General features: G+C 36.1%; 1 long non-coding RNA gene across 1 annotated transcript in view; it reads left to right on the forward strand.

The window, feature by feature from the left end:
• The window catches only part of LOC121029811 (uncharacterized), a 281,837-nt gene that overhangs the window by 241,832 nt on the left and 17,051 nt on the right, over window positions 1-22,954 (forward strand). The window contains exons 4-5 of the long non-coding RNA XR_005789918.1: window positions 16,051-16,164; window positions 17,290-17,393. This is a non-coding gene — a long non-coding RNA (uncharacterized LOC121029811). The remainder of the gene's footprint in view (window positions 1-16,050; window positions 16,165-17,289; window positions 17,394-22,954) is intronic.

The following is a 22,954-nucleotide window of genomic DNA, read 5'->3' on the forward strand; positions in this document are numbered from 1 at the left end:
AAAAAAAAAAAACCACAATCAAATGTAAGTCTTCACCAAAAGTTAAAATCAACATAAAAGACCCCTCATTGGCATTGGTATTCTAACAAAGGTGACCACTGTACCACCTTAGCATAGGTACTCTTTCCACATGCATTCAGAGACAGCAACTTCTAGGTACAACCCTTCAGCAAGGAGGCAGGTAAAATGTTTAACCTTATGGTGGCCATAGAGACTAATGTCCGAGCCATTCCAGCCCATGAGTGTAAAATGACATCACATTAACCTTTATGCCTACACTGTATTGACTTAAGGCCCTTTGTTTTAATTGTTGGGTGTCAAACAGTTCCTCCCTTAGAAATTATCTTGGCAGAATTATCCTGAAATTATTTCTTAAACCCCCCAAACTGGGTATATATAACATGTATTTACAAATCAGTTCTGCCAACTAACATCCCTAGGGCCACCTGCTGTGTTCCTTTTTTCTGCTAAAACTATGCCCAGCTGAGGTGTGCAACCTTTAAGTCCACTACCTAGAGAAGCCTCACAGTTGGTACTGTTGAGATGGCAATCATAAAATTGCCTGTGTCTATGTCAAGGTCTGAGCAAAGACCTCCATATTTTCACACTCTGCTGAGAATCACTGGACTTTGTGTGGAAGTAAGAAGAAATGCCCTTTTATTAATATCTCAGCCATATTTAATTAGTTGGTCTCCTAAGCAACTCTGGTCATCACTGGACTGTTATAAAATTCTTTATTTCAGCATCTATGCTTTGCTCTTTTTCTCATATAAGCAACTTTCAACCTGCCCCACCCACAAGAAAACACAGTCCTTCCCACTCTCCCCACCAAATGCCTATTTCCATAGGAACAAGAAAACAAGCCACAGTCCTGACAAGGTCTATTTTAGTTTATTTTTTTACAAAGAAACATTTCTTTCTACTTCTATCCAGCTTCTACTCCAGGAAGACATAAATATAAATATAAATATAAATATAAATATAAATATAAATATAAATATAAATATAAACACACACACACATGCATATCACACACACGTCAAAACAACAACAACAAAATACAAATTGCCATGGCTATATTACCAACCAGAATACTTAATACTATCAGTAGGGAATTTTTAATTTTCCTCAAGAATACTGATAGGTATGTGGCAGATTATATTACTCTGAGAGGGGTCACAACTATATCTATCATCCCACATGCTCTTCTTACAGGATGATTTTGACATACCTCCCATTGAAAGGCAAGGTCTAAGTTCCCTCTTCTTGAGGGCTTGTGACCATATCACAAGTGACACTATGTGATTTCCAAGGAGGTTGTAAAAGGTGATACTATTTCCACCTGATTTACTTGGGATGTTTTCTCTCTGACCCAGCCAGTATATTGTGAGAAAGCCCAAACAGCTCACGGAAAGGCCTGTGAAGAGAGGAACCAGGCCCCTGGCCCACATCCTTGCTGAGCTCTCAGCACCAATCTATCTATCAAGTTGAAAATGGATCTTGCAACCCCCAGTTGATCTAACCCCTTCCTGACACAAGAAGGAGCATAGATAAACTGTAACTGCTGACTTTGTAATTACTAAGCTCAAAATTTCAAATTCGTTAGCAAAATAAATGATTGAGGTTGTTTGAAGCCATTGAATTTGAAGTGGTGTGTTATGCAAGAATATATAATTGGAACATACTTGGGTGCCTGAAAGTGCTTCTATAACAAAGGGCCTAAAGTGTGTGGCATTGCCTTTGGGATCAGGCAGCACGTGGAAACTTCAAGGGTCTCAAAGATAATTAGAGAAAGCTCAGAGGGCTTCAAAGAGAGTGTTAGCAGAAATCTAAAGAGACCAGAAGATGCTGTCAATGGGAGCTTAAAGAAGATTCAGGAAAAGAGGGGCCTTCTTATGTAGTAGCAGAAAGTTTGACAAGTGTTACCTGAGTTAATTTGAAATTATATCTAATGAACTCGATGGTCTAGCTAAAGAGATTTCCAGAAACTGTGTTGAAGGTACTGTCTCACTTCTAGCTGCCTACGCTAAAATGAGAGAGATAACAGATGAGCTAAGAAAATAATTGATTAGTTTACAAACAAAATGTGAGGAAATAGAGATGGTCTAGGACTTGTAGGGGTCCTAAAATAAAACTGTTTCTCATTCCCATCACTCTCGACAGCAAATGGTTCTCAAATGAACAATTGATCCTGGTCAAAGATCAAACCAAGTATCATCTGTAGGATCCTTTGTTAAGATCTCAGAAAGATTTAAGATGGTCCATCAGGGTTGCCTTGTACCTCCACACTGAGAGTTTCTCCACCTAGTTGCCTCTGATTCAAGGCACCCAAGTCCTACGGCATATCTCAGTGCAGCAAGTCCTTCCTGAGTATATGCCATGTGTACTGCTTGGGGAAAATTCTATACCATCTCATTTATATCTTCCAATAAGGTGGGCACCAGGTCTTACAGACCCTCAACAGATGCTTACAAATGCTAATGAAGGTGACTTATCTTGTGGTCATCTTCAACTGTTCCTTTGTTCCTGCAAGCCTTGTCCAAGTTGTGGATTTGGGAGCTTGTTACTGCATTTTGTTTTGTTTAGCTTAAGGTTGTTGTTATGCAGCCACTAGATAATTGAAAAAAGGTATTAGCTTTGCATTTAGGTGCTTTCTCAGAGAACTGAATGATACTAATTATTATAAAAAGTTAAAATTTATCAAATGACCCATCACAGCATTACCTTACCAACTGTTTGATATTAAAGAAATAGAAAAATTATATCTTAGCCACCTTCTTGACTATTTTGAAATTTTTTGAAGTGTTACCATGTAATAATTTAAAAATCGTATGGTTGTAGGGGAGCCTGGGTGGCTCAGTCAGTTAAGCGTCCGACTTCAGCTCAGGTCATGATCTCGCTCTTCATGAGTTCGAGCCCTGAATCCAGCTCTGTGTTGTCAGCTCAGAGCCTGGAGCCTGCTTCAGATCCTGAGTCTCCCTCTCTCTCTGCCCCTCCCCCACTCGCATTCTGTCTCTGTCTCTCAAAAATGAATAAACATTAAAACAATTTTTAAAAAATCATATGGTTGTAAAGTGTGTGGGGAAAAAAAGACACCACATATTATGTTTGCATGTGACTATAGCTATGAGAAAATAAATATTCCAAAAAAAAAAAAAAAAGAGTCAAACCAAAAAAGAAATACCATGCATGGAAAAAATAGTGGAAAAACATTCAAGAAATCCCCCCAAATGATGTGACTATGGATAGTTTTGTTAATCTTTCTTTGTTAATCTTTCTTGTTTCTTTCAGTTATTTCTAAAATTTTAAAAACATGTTATTATACTTATAATGAAACACATTATGCCAATTTTTATGAAAACTAAATGATTTGCTGAAACCTCAGCACAAAGCAAAATTGTGGCTTTCTAGCTGCTAGTTGTCATTTCAGGTTTTCAGGGCAAATAAAACATGACATTTATTTTACTTTCTTGATACGATTTTTGAAATATGCCTAGATGAAACTGGTTTCTTCCTTTTATTTCCTTACTATTCCTAGGACAATACTTTGAAATTTTCCTACTTAAATACATGTTATTCATCTTCCTACATGTATAACTAATTGGCACATGCCGCAAAATGGCCCTTCAATAAATATCATCCCCTGAATATATGAATCCTTTCCTGATGAGTCCTCACCTTTCTCACAAAACTTCACATGTCCTATAATACTTGGGGAGACTGATGCATTTTTTTCTCAATCATCCTCTTAAAGAGCTGTTTTTCTATGATATTTTTGACTACTTTCTCTGTGTAGATAAATCACCAATCTCTGTTTTCATTCCCCTCTCCTCTGCCAGTCTTGCATTTCTCAGTGTTTGGTTAATATCAACACAGGGGATGCTTATATATTCAAGATTTCATTATTTCTCCAAACGTCATGCTTATTTTCTCCTCCTTATAATATGCAAAAAAAATTCTTCACTTTTTCATAGTTGCTATTCAATCATAACCAGACTCTTCCAAAATTATTTCTCTGCTTTTTCCAACCGATCATTAAATTTTCTTCATTTCCCTCCCTTTCTGCTATCCTGGGAGTAAAATGATCAAAACATTTTGTTTGGAGCAAATGAAGAACTCCAGTACTCACCTCCAGCAGAGTGCCATTCAGTCAGACCTTTATTCACTGCTCCTTTCTCTCCCTAATCCATTGCCCTGGTTATGCCAAGCAACGCACGCTTCTTTCCTTTTCTCTTCATTGTGGCTGGACTAAATCCCCATGGTCACAAGTCACAAGAATCTTTCTCATCTATCCTTTTGCCACCATAACTCTTCACCATAAATCCCCACTGACACCGGTTTTTTTCTCTCTGTCACTAATGCAGATGATTGATATGAAGCTGTAAATTCTCTAGTAGCCAACCTTATTGACTCCCTTGATACTTCATGATCAGGCAAGCAAACTTGCTTTTAGTCAAACAAATATAAAAGAAATTATTTGAAGAAAATAAGTAATCTGGGAGAATCAGTGATCTGGAGTTGTTAATTAAAAAAAAAGGCAAACTACACATTAAAAAAATCTTATCACTTAATTTATCCATTAAAATTTTGTTTTGATTTTGTGTGTGTGCATGCATTTGCTAGTTTTTCCTGTTTAGGAGGAAAGGGAAGATGTAGGCAAATTAAGAAAAGTAGACCCATTTGAGCAAATCTGAAAATAAAAGTACATGTGCTTAATGCAGATGAGTATAATACATGACTCTCTGTTTGTAAACATAATGGATGGTTATGTAATAAAGTACTCAATGATACGCTATACTTAAGGATGTATAACACTTGAGAATATGCATAGGACAGAAAGTGCACAAAATAGAAAATACAAGGTGATGCAAAAGTTTGTAAATAAATATGGAACTTTTAAACCTTGCTCAGATAATCAGGGCCAAGAAAAGTAAAACAAAAATCTATTGCCATTTTTTTGCATTAAGTTATCAGAAAATTTAAATTATATTACAAATATAAATAAGCAGGTCATGAAATTATTACCTTTCATTCTCTGTTGGTGGCATTATCAATTGGTATAAGATTTTGGAAAGCAGTTTGGCAATGTCTATCGAGAGTAATAACATTTGCAACCTTTGAGCCAATAACTGCATTTATGGAAATTATTTTGGAAAGTAATCCAAAAACAGAAAACAAATACATTGTTATGATAGTAAAAGAAAAGGTAGTAGCTAATACAACTTCTCTCAATTATGCAATGAAATTATGCTACAACTAAAAATTATGATTATAAATACCATGTGATAGAAAATATTGAAATAAGGAAACTGATATGATTTATTTTACTACATTTACTGAATTTCTTTTTGTAAAGAAGAAATCTTAGAACACACTCTAGAAGCCATAGAACACTGATTAACAATTGAAATTGTATTATCTAGACATAAATGCTATTAATATTTTTGTTCGAAGAAAAGATGGACAAATTTTTTGCTGGTTAGATAAATACACAGATAGTAAAATAAATACATAACATAACTATGAATTTTTTAAAGCTCATTTATTTATTTTTAATTTTTAAAAAATTTTCTTAGCATTTATTTTTTTTTTTTTGAGAGACAAAGCAAAACAGAGTCTAAGCGGGGAAGGGGCAGAGAGAGAAGGCAGAGAAGGAAGGGCACAGAATCCAAAGCAGGCTCCAGGAGGGGCTCCAACCCACAAACCATGAGATCACGACCTGAGCCTCAGTTGGACGCTTAATGGACTGAGCAAGCCAGGAACCCCTATTTTTAATTTTTTTAACGTTTACTTATTTTGGCAAGACAGAGAGACAGAGTGTGGGTGGGGGAGGGGCAGAGAGAGAGGAAGACACAGAATCTAAAGCAGGCTCCAAGCTCTAGGCTCTGAGCTGTCAGCACAGAGCCCAACGCGGGGCTCAAACTCACCAACCCTGAGATCATGACCTGAGCTGACATCTGACGCTCAACTGACCGAGCCACCCAGGCACCCCTCAAGTTTATTTACTTTTGAGAGAGACAGAGATAGTGTGAGTGGTTGAGGGGCAGAGAGAGGGAGAGAGAGAGAATCCCAAGCAGGCTCTGGGTCTCTAGCACAGAGCCTGATACAGGGCTCGAACTCATGAAACTGTGAGGTCATCACCTGATCTGAAACCGAGAGTCTGACATCTAATCGACCACCCAGATGCCCTTATAACATAACATAATTATGGAGTTTATAGTTTTCTGTTTATTGTATAATACTGATGCTAAGTGAGAGGAGCAAAACAAAATTGAAGATAAAACAATGATAAAGAAAAAATTTAAGTAGGAGAGAAAATGAAGGAAGTATTGAAACACATTAACACTGGACTGGAATAGTGAAATGCAGTTAATTTTTTTCAACTTAGCCAGAATTTTGTTTTTCTGCTTTTGTTTATGAGGATTCAATGATTATTTGTTATTTTAACCACCCAGATCCAAACATCCTTCCTCTCTGGAAGAACACCCCAAAATAAATGGGAGGTAGGGTCTCTAACAGAAGCTTAGAAGAGGTAGCTCTTAACCTTCCCAGCTGTCTGGCATCTAGTGTTTTAGGTGTGTAGCACAAGCAGAGACCATCAGACATTTTTGTCTGTGACTTTGAAACTGATGTTGCAGTGACAGCTGGGTAATTTTAAGTGACTGTGGAAAACAGGGATGTGGCCATTTGTCCAGAGATAATGATACCAGTAGCTACAAAATTATTCAGATTCCATAGGGTAAATCGTGGCTGTGCCACACATACCTGGGGGTCTGTGGACGAGCTTCCAAAAAGTTAATGAAATCATAGGTCAAATACATTATGTGTATATGTACATTTATCTTTGAAAAGAATTCCTTGATTTCCTTAGATAGGCAAAGGATTCTATGACCCAGGATGTAGGTCATTATTACAGAGGTGCTCTACCTATTTCTGGGTTCCATCTGTTCCTTGGAAGATATCTCTATCAGACTGCAATGCTCAATAGGCAGAGGTTTGAATCAATTGTTATCGATCTATTATTTTAGTCAATTAATGAGTGATGAATCAATTCATCTGTTAAGTTGCTTAAAAATATATTCATTGCCACCTTTTTCCTGCAGGCATCGTTTGGCAGAAGGGATGCAAGGCATAGGCATTCTCAAACACATTCCAGGTCGAGGATACAGACAGATAAATGAAGTCACTGCAGTCTTTTTCTCTTGGCAAAATGGCAGATTAGATGCCCTGAAAGTTTCCCACTACAAAATATCTAAAAACTCCAGATAAAATATAGACAACATCCTCTTGAATAGAAGAATGACCTTGCAAGATAGTAATGGTAATCCTCTGAGAACAAGAAAAAAAAATCCATGATGTGAGTTACTGCTGCAGCTACCAGCAAGCTACAGTTCTGGGTGGCCCCAAGCTTTGGCTTTAAAAGGCATGTGTAGGAGAGAGACTTTCTACAGTCAGTGGAAATCCAGTATTGGGTTAACTCTGAGCTTTCCCGCAGTTACCAATATTGGATTCCTGGTGGATTCCTCCCACTGATAGTTTTGTGTAAAATTAAACAAGCCATTCAAACTCTTTATCTCTCAATTCCTCTACTAATAAAATTGTAATAACAATACTTCTATTACCTTTGCAGATACATAAAAATATTAATCTATGTTACACAACTATATCCACGTATAGACAGAATTCTTGCATCAGACGACCTGGTAGGCCTCCAGATAGGTTACCTTTGTGTCAGATATTCACTGCAGGTCTAAACAGCAGCATGTAGTCCATTTTATGCTTAAGGGATCACCTGAGCCCCCTTCCCTCAGCAAAATCTATGGGTAGGAACATGTTGGAAGGAAGTAGGGAAGGAATTTTGAAGCTTCGTGTGTCCGACTAAGATGAATAAAGGTATAAGTCCTAAAAAGAAGCATTTCTCTCTATTCATAAACAGGGGTGTGGGGGACAACTATTTCATTTGATCTGAAAGAGTAACTTAAGTATAATACATTCCTGAATTCCAGCTTTCAAGCTCTAGTAAAACAATGGAAAGAAAATAGTTTGTGTGCAACATAGGAGACAATACGTAACTGGATGTGTATTTTAATATGTTATGTTGAAAATGTGACTTAGAAAACTAACCCCAAGAGGCTGGGAAATGTGTAATGTGTCAGTCATCTGTATGAAAACATGTAAGCAAAAGGTAAAATAACCTGACAATAGACTAAGTGGTAACACTACCTAAGACATGTATTAATTTTCTTTTGGGGGAGAGAGAAAGAAAAATGGCAAGAGTCTGTATAATATAACTTGATTTAAGGCTAATAATTACAAAGGATAGCTGAATCTTAAATTTATAAATTTCATAAAATTTGGGTGGCTTGTGAGCACTCGCTATAACTGAAAATATGTTTATGAATATAGAGAGGATGCAGCTTTGAGTAGGAAATATCAAAATAAGATTAGGCTTTGAAAAATGTAAAGTAATGCATCTTGGATGAAAAATTCACAGATAATCAGGGAAATGGAGCTACTGTACTTGGAAAATGGTAATGTTGAATGAGACCTGGGAGTGATAGTTACAGAAAATTAGTATGAGATTGCACAGGATGATATAGTGGTTTATAAAAACTGTTTGGGCAGCACATGCAGAGATAACACATCATGAGTCAGACAAGTGTGTCCATTTATGAAAACTTCAGTACCAGAAGGATGTCATCATACCAGAGTGAATTCAGAGAGAGCTACAAAAATGATTGAGGGACTGGAAGGGCTGATGTGAGGTAAGATTAAAAAGAACTAAATATGTATGGCTTATCCAAATATAGACTATATCGCCACAAAATGTAAGGTGCTCACACAGTGAGGAAAGGGAGAAAACTTTTCAAGGAAGTTTAAGCAGAGGTTATCAGGAACATTCTGAAGAAAACTAAAAAAAGAAAAGTTTAGGTGAAATAAGCGTTCCCTAGTGGGTTAAGTGGAGAAAATGGTACACCATTTTCATTCTCTAGATCCATTGTGCGAAGTGAAAAAAAAAAAATAATATATATATATATATATATATATATATATATATATAATTTAATCTCCTACTCCTTCAGTTTCCACATCTTTAAAACCAGGAGTACTGGTTTTGGCACACTTGAGTTTTGACTGGTAAGATCAATTCTAGCCATATTCATTTAAATACCATTTAAAAAATTATGTGTCAAATGCTCAGCATCAGCTATAATGGTACAGTTTTTTTAATAATTAAATAAAGTTGATCTAAGAAATGAACAGTATACTTAAGTTTTAGAAAATGGGCTAAATATGAGCATGTAATATGAAAACTTGAATTTATTGTAGTTCTTGACATCAAAGAGCTTACAGTCTCATAGATGAGTAAACATGTATTCAAGTACATAAGCAAAATATGCTATAGCTGTTATAGAGATTCAAAAATGAGCGATTGAGATTCCAAAGAATTGAAAGAGGAATGTTTCAAGGATAAGAAGGAGGTGGCATTTGAGCTAAGCCTTGAAGGGTACTTGGAATTCAACAAGAAGAAACTGGAGGAAGATTCAAGGACAGAAGAGCATGACACACACAACCCATGGCCAAAGCCATGAGTGATCTGGTGTGGGGGAAACAAACACAGAAAAGTATGGTGTAATACAGATCTGGACAGGTGTGCTGTCATTTATTGGACCATGACTGGGGCTTGAATGGGAGTTGAGACTGTAGATAGACCACTAGTTTTCACAGTTTTCAGGCTTTCATCAAATAAAATCTAAATAGAAGCCTCATCTATGGAACAGATAAAAGTAGTGCTTCTCTGTTTGAAGTTGGTTAGAGACCTAGGCTCCTGCCCTGCAGTATACTTCAATCTCTCTTCCTCCCTACTCCTGGAGACCCTGAGGCTTCTCAAAAGACCCCTACAAACTGTTCGAAGAACACAAATTTAGCAAAAAGTAATAAATAAGGAATTCTGAACAAGGCAATGAAATGACCGGTATAGACCTGTAAAAATTGACTGGGAAGAGCACCTGGGCGGCTGTTTGTTAAGCGTCTGACTTCAGCTCAGGTCATAATCTCATGGTCTGTAAGTTTCAGCCCCGCATTGGGCTCCATGCTGACACTGTGGAGCCTGCTTGGGATTCTCTCACTCTCTTTTCCTCTCTCTGCCCCTCCCCCATTCATTCTCTCTCTCTCTCTCTCTCTCTCTCTCTCTCTCTGTCTCTCTCTCTCTCTCTGTCTCTCTCTCTCCCAAAAATAAATAAACTTAAAAAAAATAGGAGAAATAAGAAAGTGGGTTGAATTAAGAGTATAGTGCATGAGTCTGAATCTAGATTGTAGCTGAGGATTAGTAAAGATGTGGCTTTGATATTAGAGATTCAAACACCAATTTTCTTGATTAAAAAAAAAACCTCGTTGTAAGAAGTAGAATAGATGCTAACTCAGATTTTCACAGTGAGTAGGACATCATTATGCCACTAACTAAAAGAGAGTTTTATTTAATAGATGATTCTGGTTTAAGATTTGAATCTACCATAGTCTTCCTTAGCGGTTCTTTTTGTATACCTACCTTAGCGGTTACTTTTGTATAGTAAAATGTACTGGTTTAGAAATTATAGCTTAATAATACTTCTTTTTTGTTGAGTCTTGAATTACAAAATCTTGTCACCTGGATGAGAGAGGAATGAAATATATGCCAAGAATGGGAATATCATTTTTGTAAATGTATTCATTCATTTCTTCATTTGTTTGTTATGCATGACTTATTAATCATTTAAAGTGTATGAGATATTGGGATAGATTCCAGGACAATTGAAGTTTTAACTGTTACTCATATATTGGCTAGATTATTAACCTTTAAACTCATCTTCCAATAATCTTTAACAACATTTCTTCCAGATTTATAATTTATTTCCATATAAACTCAGATTCCTTTCTGAAATTTCCTTTCTTTTTATATTTTTGTGGGTGTCTAATAGTGCCACATATTCATGTAAGTACCAAAATTCTATCCCTAAATCAAAGCATTTTAACCATCTGTTATCTAATGTACATACATTTTTAAACATCCCAATTAATCACTGACATTCTAGTTTATATTTGTCTTTATTAGACTCTATATTTTTTATTTCAGCCATATTTATGAAACCAAAAGTTAAGTCAGCTAATTCTATTTTGTATCAAACAAGAAATACTCAAGTTTATTTTGAGCAAATCTGATCTATAATCATTTAAGGGAAATTTAGATTCTAAAATAATGTGATCAGAGTGTTCATTTCACCCATAAATCTCCATGCCATGATGTCACTTCTTACTTTGTATGATTAGAATAATTGGGAGCAATATTGAGGATTAGAATAACTTTTTAACAAGAAATGACCACTGTCAAGATATTCTGGATGATCTATTTTAGAGAAGGATCAAAATTAAAGTCAGTATTAGGTATACAATCTCTAATATATGCCAATGTAGTGCTACACATTTTACTTCCTATCTCATTTAATCCACAAAACCTACGTGGCAAGTAAAATCATCCATTTTATAAATGAGGAAATTGGAGTTAAGAAAGTTTAACTTGCCCTGGGGAACACAGCTAGTAATCGATAGAGCAAGACTTATAAATTTCAAAGTCCAAGTACCTTTCACTAAAAATGCTCCCTACAAGTGAATAGTAAAGAATTCATTAATAAGTATTCAATATCATTGTCAATGGAGGAAGGAATCGGGATTAATACTTTATTATAAAAGTACCATAGTTATCTTCCCTGTCATATCTCAGGAATTGTCATTTACTATTATAATATTAAAGTGACAAACCAATCTTACTTGACATTTTCCTGCCTATTTGAAAGAGTTATCTCTGGGCAAATAGCCTTTTAGAAGGAAATCTTTTAATTTGGATTTGCTGTAGATGAACATTTGCCAGAAACATTGATCACCATAGTCATAATGTCTCAAAATTCTGTACAAAGTAATCAATATCATCAAGTCTCAAAAATACTATACAAACTAATGAATAATTTGCGAATATACATGTTGAAAAGATGTCAAATTCATTAATGATATTTGAGAGATTGGTCTCTATTAGGAATTATTTACAAGAAATGCACATCAAACTAGGTCTAAGTGAGAATAAGTAAGTTCTTAGAGAAGGTAATTGGAAGACTGATACATTAACATTACATAGAAAGTGGTTAATTATTCTTCTTTTTCCGAAGATGCTTTGCCAAGTAATTAGACCAAATAAAACAACAACAAAATAGGCTTTCTTTATAGAAATTTCCAGGAGTGCTTAAATGCTGATCTGTGGGTCAAGATTCTAGTTCTGTGGTTTCTTATCTCTATATCCTTGGCAAGTTTTTACCCTCTGTGTGCCTACAAGTGTCTTTACTTGTACAAAGGAATAATGTTAGCATCTGATTTACAAAGTTATTTTTGAGATTTGAATTAATCCGTATAAATATTTAGTCCACATGGGTGGAAAAGGGAGAAATCAAGCATAGCTAAAGGGTAGAGAGCAATCAGGAGGATGGCAGGCAGCGAGGCAGGAGGTGGGCCAGACCTGATGTGCTCTGGAAGCCATGTTCATAGGCTATCCTTATCCTAAAGACACAGTGAAGTCATTGAATTGTTTTAGGCAGGGACATGACATGATCAGATCTATGATAATGTTGAAGCTAAGCAAAGAGGTTATGATCAGGATTATTAAATTTGCACTCTCATTCTGGAACATACCAAGGTGACTATTTAGTCATTTTGTCACTGTGAAATGGGATCTGGATTAGGTTCTGATAGACTAGCTCTGTTGCTCTAAAATAGAAAGACTCATTGTTGTGTGTGTAGTATAAGGAAAAAAAGATTAATCAAAAGACAAGATAATAAAGTAAAAAAGAAAGACAAGTTAAGGCAGGACATTAATAGAAAAATGTTAACTCAAGCCATCATACTTAGAAACAACACATATGTGTAGTCTATGTGGTATTCTTATATAAAAATGATGCCAAATAATGAATGCATCATTGTCAATATGTAAGGAAAAAGAGAGGGAATGAAATTAAAGAATGGAAAAGGATATTGCTTATAAACATATATGCATACATAAATATAAGTTACAGCTTCTTTACTATGTTTAGCATCCTGAATCTATTTTTTTGCATATCCATGGATTTAAACTACATAATTAATGAAAGTTTGAGGTAAATATAATTTGTTTCATATTTTAAATATATGGCTATATATATTGCTAGATAATACAACAGATAAACAGAAGAGAGCATAACAAGGATATTAGAAATGAATTGCATTGAGTTAATTTGGGGCTAAAAATAGGTATTTGCATTTTCTCTTGAATTTGAAGGCAATTTAGAGGAAGAAAGGGTTTCTGGACAGCCAGATATCAGCCAAATCCATAAAGAGCCAAGTATAGCTCCAATCTATCATCTGGAGCACACTACTGCTGAGCCCTACCCTAGCCAAGAGAGTCAAGTATAAAATGTGCTCAGAGCTCCTGATTCCTCTCCAACATTTTTCACTCTGCTTTGGCTGATGTTCATTTAGGTTAGATTGCCTTTTTAAATTTTTTTTCCAAAACAAGAAGACATACTTCATCAACATAAAAATGTTCTTGAGACATTTGTTCAATAAATGCAAATGATTTTAAAGTCTAAATTATGGAGTTGGTTTAATAATTTCAGAATATGCTATCTAATTATCTGGGTTATCGAAGAAAAAAAAATCTTCCTTCCTCCCTCCCTTCCATCCCTCCCTCTCTCCTTCCCTCCTTTCCTCCCTCTTTTTTTCCCTTTCTTTCTCTTTCTTTCCTTCTTTCCTTTCTTTCTTTTTTCTTTCTTCTTTCTTTCTTTCTTTCTTTCTTCTCCCACTCTTTCTCTCTTCATTTTTATTTCTTTCCTTCTTCTCTCCCTTTACCCCATCCCTCTTCCTCTCTGTCCCTCTCTTCCTGCCTCCGGACATCTTTTCTTCCTCTCTTTCTTTCCTTGATTGAACTAATTGGGTGGTCAGTGATTGGTTCCTAACCAATAGCCACTGTGCAACATAATCTACATTCTGATAAATAAAAACTAATTTGCCATTGAGGAATTTTGTGGTTTACAATTTTTACAGCCAGTTCTAGTCACCACATTGCTCGGTTTTGTGTCACCAATTTAAGGAGCATCAGAGACCACCTTTAGACCACTGTGTGTCTAATATTATAATCTAGGCCTTTGGTTTCTACTAATTATTATATTGAGGAAACTGATCATAAGAGACAACTCCATAAAACATCTTAGAAATTGGTATTTCCCTAACAAACATCTAATGTTTCTACAGAAGGCATATCATACTTATATGGTACTTCATAGATCACAGAATTTTTAGGTTTTTTTCTTTTATTTGTTTATTTTATTTGTTTATTTATTTTGAGAGAGAGACAGAGAGCACACATGAGCAGGGGAGTGGCAGAAAGAGAGGGAAAGAAAGAATCCCATGCAGGCTCTGTACTATCAGTGCAGAGCCCCACACAGCACTCAATTCCACGAACCATGAGGTCATGACCTGAGTAGAAATCAAGAGTTGGATGCTTAACCAACTGAGCCACCCAGACACTCCAATCATAGAGTTTTTATATTGTTTCATCTCACTCATTCCTTCAATATTAATTTATTCACAAAATTATTGTGTGATAGTTATATACAACATCAAAGAAGATGTCTTTGACCTTAAAGAAATTATAGTCTTGTCACTCACTCCTTCCAAAACCTATAAAAAGTAGATCTTATTATCTCAACCTGAGGCTTACAAATTTTTAATAATTTAAATCAATAAGGTGTGAATGCTGGGTAAAATCCTTCTGAATCCATGATTCTGAGTCTCTGACATAGCCTGTACTCATCAATCCCTCCTAGTAAGCCCCATGAATGAAGTCACAACAGTGTTTCTGGAGTCAGATGAATCTGAGTTAGGATCCCAGCTCTGTTTTTTAATACCTATATGAATGTGAGCAAATTACTTTTCTTCTCTGAGTGTCCCCATTAGTGATAGGGACTGGTCATGCCAGTCTTCACACTACAAGGTTGCAGAGAAAACTGCTTCCAAGACTGTAGCAAATGAAAAGGTGGAGGTGGAACATAAAGGGCTGAAACTGATATGGGGTCATTGAGGCACTTAGCATGGGTATAAAAACAAAGGGGAGGTGGCCCCAATCAAAAGATATCTTAATATTAAAATCAAATTGGCAATTTATGACTCATAGACTGTTTTTGTAAAAAGAAAAGTTTTGTCAGAAACATGTTTGGGTTGGGTAAGGAAGTGAGTCAGGGTTGTGCAGGTGCAGGGTTAAATATAATCGTTAAGATTTTGGGACTTTGTTCATCTTTGTAGTAGGCAGAATCTAAAATAGCACCCCAGGGGCACCTGGGTGGCTCAGTTGGTTGAACATCCTACTTCAGCCCAGGTCATGATCTCATGTTCGTGAGTTTAAGCCCCGTGTCTGGCTCTGTGCTGACAGCTCAGAGCCTGGAGCCTGCTTTGGATTCTCTGTCTCCCCCTCTCTCTGCCCCTTACCTTCTTGTGCTCTCTCTCTCTCAAAAATAAATAAACATAAAAAATTTTTCAAAAAATTAAAAAATAAAATAAACTAGCACCCCAAAAATTTCCTTTGCTAATCCTCAGAACCTGTAAACAAGATGAGTGATGTACTATCACTCTTATGGTTATGTTACGTTATGTTGTGTTTGTTATGTTATGTTATGTTATGTTATGTTATGTTTTATATTATGTTATGTTACTATGTTAGGTCACAGTTGATCTTAAGGTAGGAAGATTATCTGGGTGAGCCTGATCCAATCACACAAACCCTTAAAAAGCAGAGAGCTTTCTCTGGCTGATAGCAAAAGAGGAAGGGAGAAGGTATAAGGGAGATCTGAAGGTAGGAAGGATTCACCTTGCCACCACTGCCTTTGAAGAAGCAAGGAGTCACAGGAAAGGACTGAGGAACAGCCACAAGGTATGAAACTGACTAGGCAACAATGACAAGTCCTACAACCACAAAGATCTCTATTCTGCTATTAACAGGAACAAGAGTGGAAGGGAATCATGAACTACAGTTTGATTTCAGCCTTGTAAGATCCTGAGCAGACCCAGCCATGCAGTAGCCATGCGGTCACCGACTTCTGACCCAAAGAAACTGTGAGAAAATAAATGGATGTTTAAGCCACTAAGTTTGTAGTAATTTCTATGCAACAATAAAATTCATACAATCGTGAATATTTGGCATTAATTTCTGTGTTAAATATATTGTATTAAATTACCATTTATCTTTATGATTGACCTTTTCTCAGCATGCCTTTAAATTGTGTAACCTGAGTGTAGTGTCTCATTTACCTCATCCTTATCCAAGTCTTGCAATGCTTGGCATAAAGAAGGTCTACAATACCTGTTGTTATCTTTATCCTTATTAGTTCACAATGACTTCTAATTCCAGTCTTACTGATAGGGAATTTTCTTAATCTTCCCAACTTCGTCAAAATTTCTCCTCTTCAACTGCTCCTACCCACCAATGGCCAATACTCATGCCTCCTTACTTACATCAAATCCACCCAGTCCTGAGATTAGTCAGATGATTGCCAATTAGGGCAATATGTTAAGGATATCACGCCATGTAATTGTCTTCTTAAAAGGCCCCTGCCTCTCAAACAATTCCAAAGTAATTTCCTCCTATGTATTTGGAAAATTCTTTTTAACATTTGGTATGGTACTTTGCATTCACATTAGTAAGACCATTATCTCTCACATATTTTACCTTTCTCCAGCTTTCTTTTCAAAATAACTTTGCTAAATTTAGGCGATTTGGGAAACATGGGTTTGAATATGGGAAGTTAAGAACAAAAAGGGTAATAGCTAATAAATTTACTCTCTGATCTAGTGCATATGTGTCTAAATTGTTAGAGTAACTCTTGCTCAGTTGAAGACAACTCTTACTTTATTGCAAAAGGAAGAGAAGCAAAGTAGCTATAAGGGTCACTCATAATCACCCATATTAATGACTGTTTTCACTATGATTGAATCATAGATATTTTTTGTCTATAGAAAGTGGTCATTTTTACTGCACATGTTGATTCATAGTTGCATAACTAATCATGACAACTTTATTAATTGCTTATTATCAAAGGTTTTCTCTTTTATTAGAGAACAAGTGACTTCCTTCCCTTATACTGGTGTGTGTATATATCTCTGTGTGATAGAGATTAATGCATAAAGCTTTGCAGGAAACTGCCTCATTGATTTTGTTGCCTTTATATTTGTCTTCCTTAGATGACTTCCACTAACATAGATGGAGGATGTATAGCCCATTCCAGTGGGACACCCAGGGCCTTGCCTATGGTGGTTGGAGTTCTGGCTTAAATCCAGGCAGCTGAGTAAGTAAGAGGTTACAGGGGTACTTTTAGAGAAATGAATGCATTGTATTATTGGTTATTTTTAAAGTCCCCAGTCCAGCACTTCTTGATGGAAGTACTCTTGTGAAGTATTAATCCTTGCTTGTGTTTTGTATATTAACTAGGAAAGGCATTGCCAACGCTGCTATAATCATGTGCCCTGAAATATTATTCAATGTTGTAACGAGTTGTACACAAGTTCTATCTCTGGAGTCTATGTGTTTGAATATTCTCATGCCATACTTTCAAATTCTTCAAATCTCAGGCTAGCCAATCCACCACTCTACCATACGATTTGGAAGTGTTTTCAAAAACTCATGTTCTTTTCCCACATTATTTAAGACTTAAATTGATTTCTGAGATTTTTTTATGCAGTAGTAACTTCTACTCTTGCACATAACTTAATTTAGCAGCATCAGAGCTAATGATGAATAAATGTACCCACCTCAGTACATGGCACCTCCTTTTAGAGAAAACTCTCCAAAAGTCTTTATTGAAGAAAAGTATCAAATCAGTACCTTAGAGTCTTCAGTGCTATGATAGTGCATTGAATACAAGAAAGCTGATGGGGTAGTTTTAAAAAATGTCCTGACAGAGTCAAGGTGATGGCCATTTTTAGCTGCCCTGCTATCCATCACCTCTTTCAGCCAAGCATACTCCATCATATGCAACAGCCTCATGAATTTATGCATCAAGCTGTGCAGCCAGTCGTGCCGAGGGCGCTGGTGACAAGTGAAATTGCTGTGCGCCTCATTTAGCTGTTTATTGCGCCTGAGTACGTGTTGCAGCTGTCATCCCACGATGGGATGATAGTGCTCGTTAATAGACAAGACAGGCAAATAATGATGGAGGCCACAGCAAGAGATGCTCATCTGCCAATGGGCTCTGAGCAATATCACAAACATCCACAAAGTTTTCCATCAAAAGCACCTCTGTAAGAAAATAGAGAGGGCAGGGCTGTTCTTCACAGGACTAACAATGGAGATTAAACTTTTGAAAAAAGTGTAGCCCAGTAGATTGTGTAACTTAGGGCTGGCATTTGGGGTTCTACACCGTGCTTCCCTTTTAAGAGAATCCCAGGAAAATGACCACACACACCAACCCGGTTTGCCACCAGTGTGGCAATACAAGATGACTGTATTCCTGCTGCACACCATGGAATTAACCTTAACACACTGAACAGTTGGCCTTACTCCCCTGCCATCCATGGCCCCAAGAATTTGCAAATGTTATTTCCCATTTGAAGACTTATTTCATACATTTAGAACTTCGGATTGCTATCTTTCAATTCTTCTCAGTAATTCAGTGGAAAGTAACTTGAAATAGAAATATTCTATCTTTAGATTTGAATGGAATTTTCTTTTGTATAAAATTGAATTATACTCAAGCATTCATATCTTGGCGTATAGGAAAGAGGCTCTTAATAAAATCTTTCCCAGATGAAAGTCTGTTAAACAACTATCTTCTATTTCCTTCCTTCCCTGAATGAGTGGTGCTTAATCTTACGGGTATTTTAGAGTTGGTGATTAGCAAATGCCTTAGGTATGGGCTTAAATGTGAATCTTTATGATTTACCAACAGATTATTCATTGTGTAAGAATATAGAACTTAAAGAGTTAATTAATATGTTTGGTATAATGAGATGAAGCAAATTCTGACACTCCTTTGCAGACTTTTATACACAATAGTGATCTCCAAAAACACTTGAATGCTATGCTTGAAAACTGGGTATTGTTTTGAATCCCAAATATAGACACAAACATCAAGTTCCAAATTGTGAACTCAGGACAGAAATAATTATAGATATTTTATAATTTAATAGAAGAACTTGGAAAACCCATCAACATAAAAATACGGAAAACAAATATAGGAATAACCATTAAACACACACAATTTGGGGAATGGCTCTCTTGTATATAATAACATGTGGCCATGGTCTTTTTGGTGGTGTCCATCTTACTATGAGGTGAGACTGTCAAAAGTTTAATAAGGACATTATTGTTAATAAGTATGTCAAGAACCATAGAAAGTACTAACTAGGTCTACATAGAGAGAACACTTTTATTAGGATCCCAGAGGTATAATGATGGGAGAAGAAAAAAAAAACAAAAAAACCTTTAGTGTGGCCTTTTCATTTTAATGATGAGGGAACCAAGTCCCAGAGAGGCTAAGTGACCCAGAGAGGTCTTCAGTCATCTGCAGCACCTGCAGTAAACCCAGGTCTCTGGGACCCTAATGTCCTCCAGAGCTGCCTTAGCTGTGACATTACTCATGTTCTTGCGAGGACTGACAATGTGGGCTGTTTTTTTTTTAAACTACTTATTAACAAAAGTCTTGTTTATATTTGTATGTTATTTTGAAGGGATATTCTGACTTATTTATTTATCATTTATATATGGCTGTTTCTTTAAAAAATAAAGTAAAGTAGGGAATACAAGGCATCTAACAATGAAGTTAAAATAATAAGGGTTGTGTCATGAAAGACAAGAGAGAATTATAGCAAAAAGCTCAGGCAAAGGATAATTACTAGATTTGAATATAAAATTTGCCACTGATTTAAAAAGGTTGATTCATTCTTAAATGTGATCATTGTCTTTGAGCCAAAAATTACTTCAGTGAGAATGGATCTTTAGCTTTATGATGGAAATAAATGAGAAAGTATAAGTTAACTTGCAAAGAAAATAGTTTTATGATGCACATTTCAGGAATCTACATATTCTGTAAAGTGAGGCACATCCATATTAATTATCTAAGGTCTCTTCCTTCTTTAAAACATTCATATCTGTGAACCTGCTGTTACTTAAAATGTATAACAAAATTCAGTAGACACAACTTTCCACTGGGTATCTTGATCCAGGAATATCTGTTTGTCTTAGAATCTTTGATAAACAGTATACAGGGCAATGTGTATTCTATAACAATTAATTTGGATGCACAGTAGACATCATTATACAGGAGCTACAAAATCACATTTGGATTATACATTATAGCAGTGATTTAGCTCAGAGTCTTAATGTAAAATCCTATGGACTAACATGTAATAACTTTATGTACTTTATTTCTTTTTCCCTATTCTGTGCTTACTAGGGAATAATACAGTGGGAGCTATATTATTCTGCTCCGTTGCTTTTTCAAAAATAACAACAACAAAATTTTTTGGCATTTACGGAACTAATGGTCAGCAAATTTAAATATGTTGACTACTTTTTCTTAATTAAATGGAAAAGAGATGTGTGTTACACACACACACACACACACACACACACACAAAGTTTTATTAATGTTTCATAAAATGGTTGCTACAATCAAAGGAACTGCTCTGAAAATTAAATTACTGGGCTGACTCTGGAAATCAGCATAATATGCTCTGTTTAATTCAGTCATGCTAAGATGTTAGATTCTCCTTCATTCTCTCAGCTTTCTCTCTCCTTCACCTGGGGGCATCTGCTGATGAGTCTCTTCTAGAGGTTGTTTAATGACTATTTTACAGGAACTGTCAGCTTTCTAAAGCCCAGTGGCATTGGGCGTCACTGTATTACCAGCCTTTTTACACAATTGGCCTGACTGTAAATCGGAGGTTTAAAAGTACAAGAAAAGCTCCTATTTGATTTAATGACTGGCTGATGGAGGTCGATTAATCTTTCTGTGCTCAGATGTTTTACTCATAAAGGTCATCTATTGTTTGTTTATACTCACTTTTCTGATGTTAGAAACACAAGAAATAAGAAGGCCATTTTGAGAAGAGCAGATAGTCTCCTTAAGAAAATCCCTGTCATATGCACTCTGGGATTTGGACTCAAATCCTAATTATACAGTAAGTGAAATGAACACAGCCTTTACATTAACCTAATGTAAAGCTGCAAAACCACGATACCTGCTCAATTTGGTTAAAGAAATTAAAGATGGTGGCTTTTTTTTTTTTTTTTTTTTTGGTAGGAGGAGGCTGTTTAAAATGCAGATCTTTTTGGTTGCATAAAGAAAAATATTTTTTCCTTCCCCTTCTTCACCTGTCTTAAAAAACCAAACGGGAATCTTTGAGCACTATCACCTTTACTTAGGGCATTACTTTTATTCATGGTTAGGAGCTCTATTTTATTAAAAAAAAAAAAAAAAAGAAATTGAAAATGTATCCTTTTTTTTCAAATTAGATTAATTCATTGTAATCTTGGTATATAATACAAAGTCTTGCTTCTTGAATGTTAACATGAGTACTCAGGTTATCCATCAAATTAATTTTTTTGGTTTTAATTTTTGATCAAGGGATAACTTGTTTAATCAAAGAATGTGTCAATCGAAGCTAGTCAATGAAGAGCGTGGATTGAGAGTACAAAAAAGTAGTGCACAGAAGGTGACCCTGAGGAAATATTCAACAACTTTGTAAATCTACTTTTTAAAGTTGAGACAACATGCAGAGTTATTCTTTGACCAACAAAATATTACCTGACCATTGGTGTCTCCAAACAAATGGAATAGAACAATGTTTCCGGCAGTTGTCCTGAATGGAGGTTTCTGATTACAAGTGACTATAGGAGAATGAGACCCATGAGCAGGTGGAATACACATAGTGAACAAAGATGGTTGTAAATTCCGCCCCGCCACAACCTTTCAAAAGTGAGAATATAAACACTGAAGAAAAATAGAGTCCCATAACTTTTCACTGGACAACCTATCTATTCAGACATGCAGACCAAGGCTTCCAGATATTAATTTTGGAAAATCCCTGGAGGTAGGAATTTCTGCTATTACCAAGCTATTCAGGGTGTCAAAAAGCCACAAAAGTAAATTTAACATTGTTTTCTATTTGAATCTCAGGTCCACATTCTACTACCAAATGGTCACAGAGCAACCATACATACTAAAATGTTGAGTCAAAGTTTTTCTCGAAGTATTCTTTGAAAGGCATTTCTAAGGGCAAATGTAAGAGAAGGGATAACTGACAGGCAATCTCTGATAATACTGGCATAACCTAACATATAGCTGTTTTGAGGCAGTCGCCCAATCACCTCTTCTTGAGAAGTTCCAGGATTTCTTTTACTGTACAGCGCCTTCCGTGGGCTTTTACGGTTCTAAATTGTATTCATTTGCTTACATGGTGGTTGTTCTCTGGAGATTTGTCTTCACAAGGACAGGGCCTGTTTTACATTCTTTTTTTAAGTTTTATTTAAATTCCAGTTAGTTAGCATACAGCGTAATATTAGTTTCAGGTGTAGAATTTACTAATTCAACACTTGCTTGCAACACTCAGTGCTCATCACAATAAATGCACTCCATAATCCTCATCACCTATTTAACCACCCCCCCCCCGCCACCTACAACCCCCGTTGTAACCATCAGTTTGTTTTCTGTCATTAAGAATCTGTTTTTTGGGGGCACCTGGGTGTCTCAGTAGGCTAAGAGTCTCAAGTCGGCTCAGGTCATGATCTCATGGTCTGTGAGTTCGAGCTCCACGTGGGGCTCTGTGCTGACAGCTCAGAGCCTGGAGCCTGCTTCAGATTCTGTGTCTCCCTCTCTCTCTGCCACTCCCCAACTCATGCTCTGTCTCT

The sequence above is a fragment of the Herpailurus yagouaroundi genome, unplaced genomic scaffold (assembly GCF_014898765.1).
Source record: "Herpailurus yagouaroundi ecotype Mexico unplaced genomic scaffold, PumYag 139, whole genome shotgun sequence".
Lineage (NCBI taxonomy): Eukaryota > Metazoa > Chordata > Mammalia > Carnivora > Felidae > Herpailurus > Herpailurus yagouaroundi.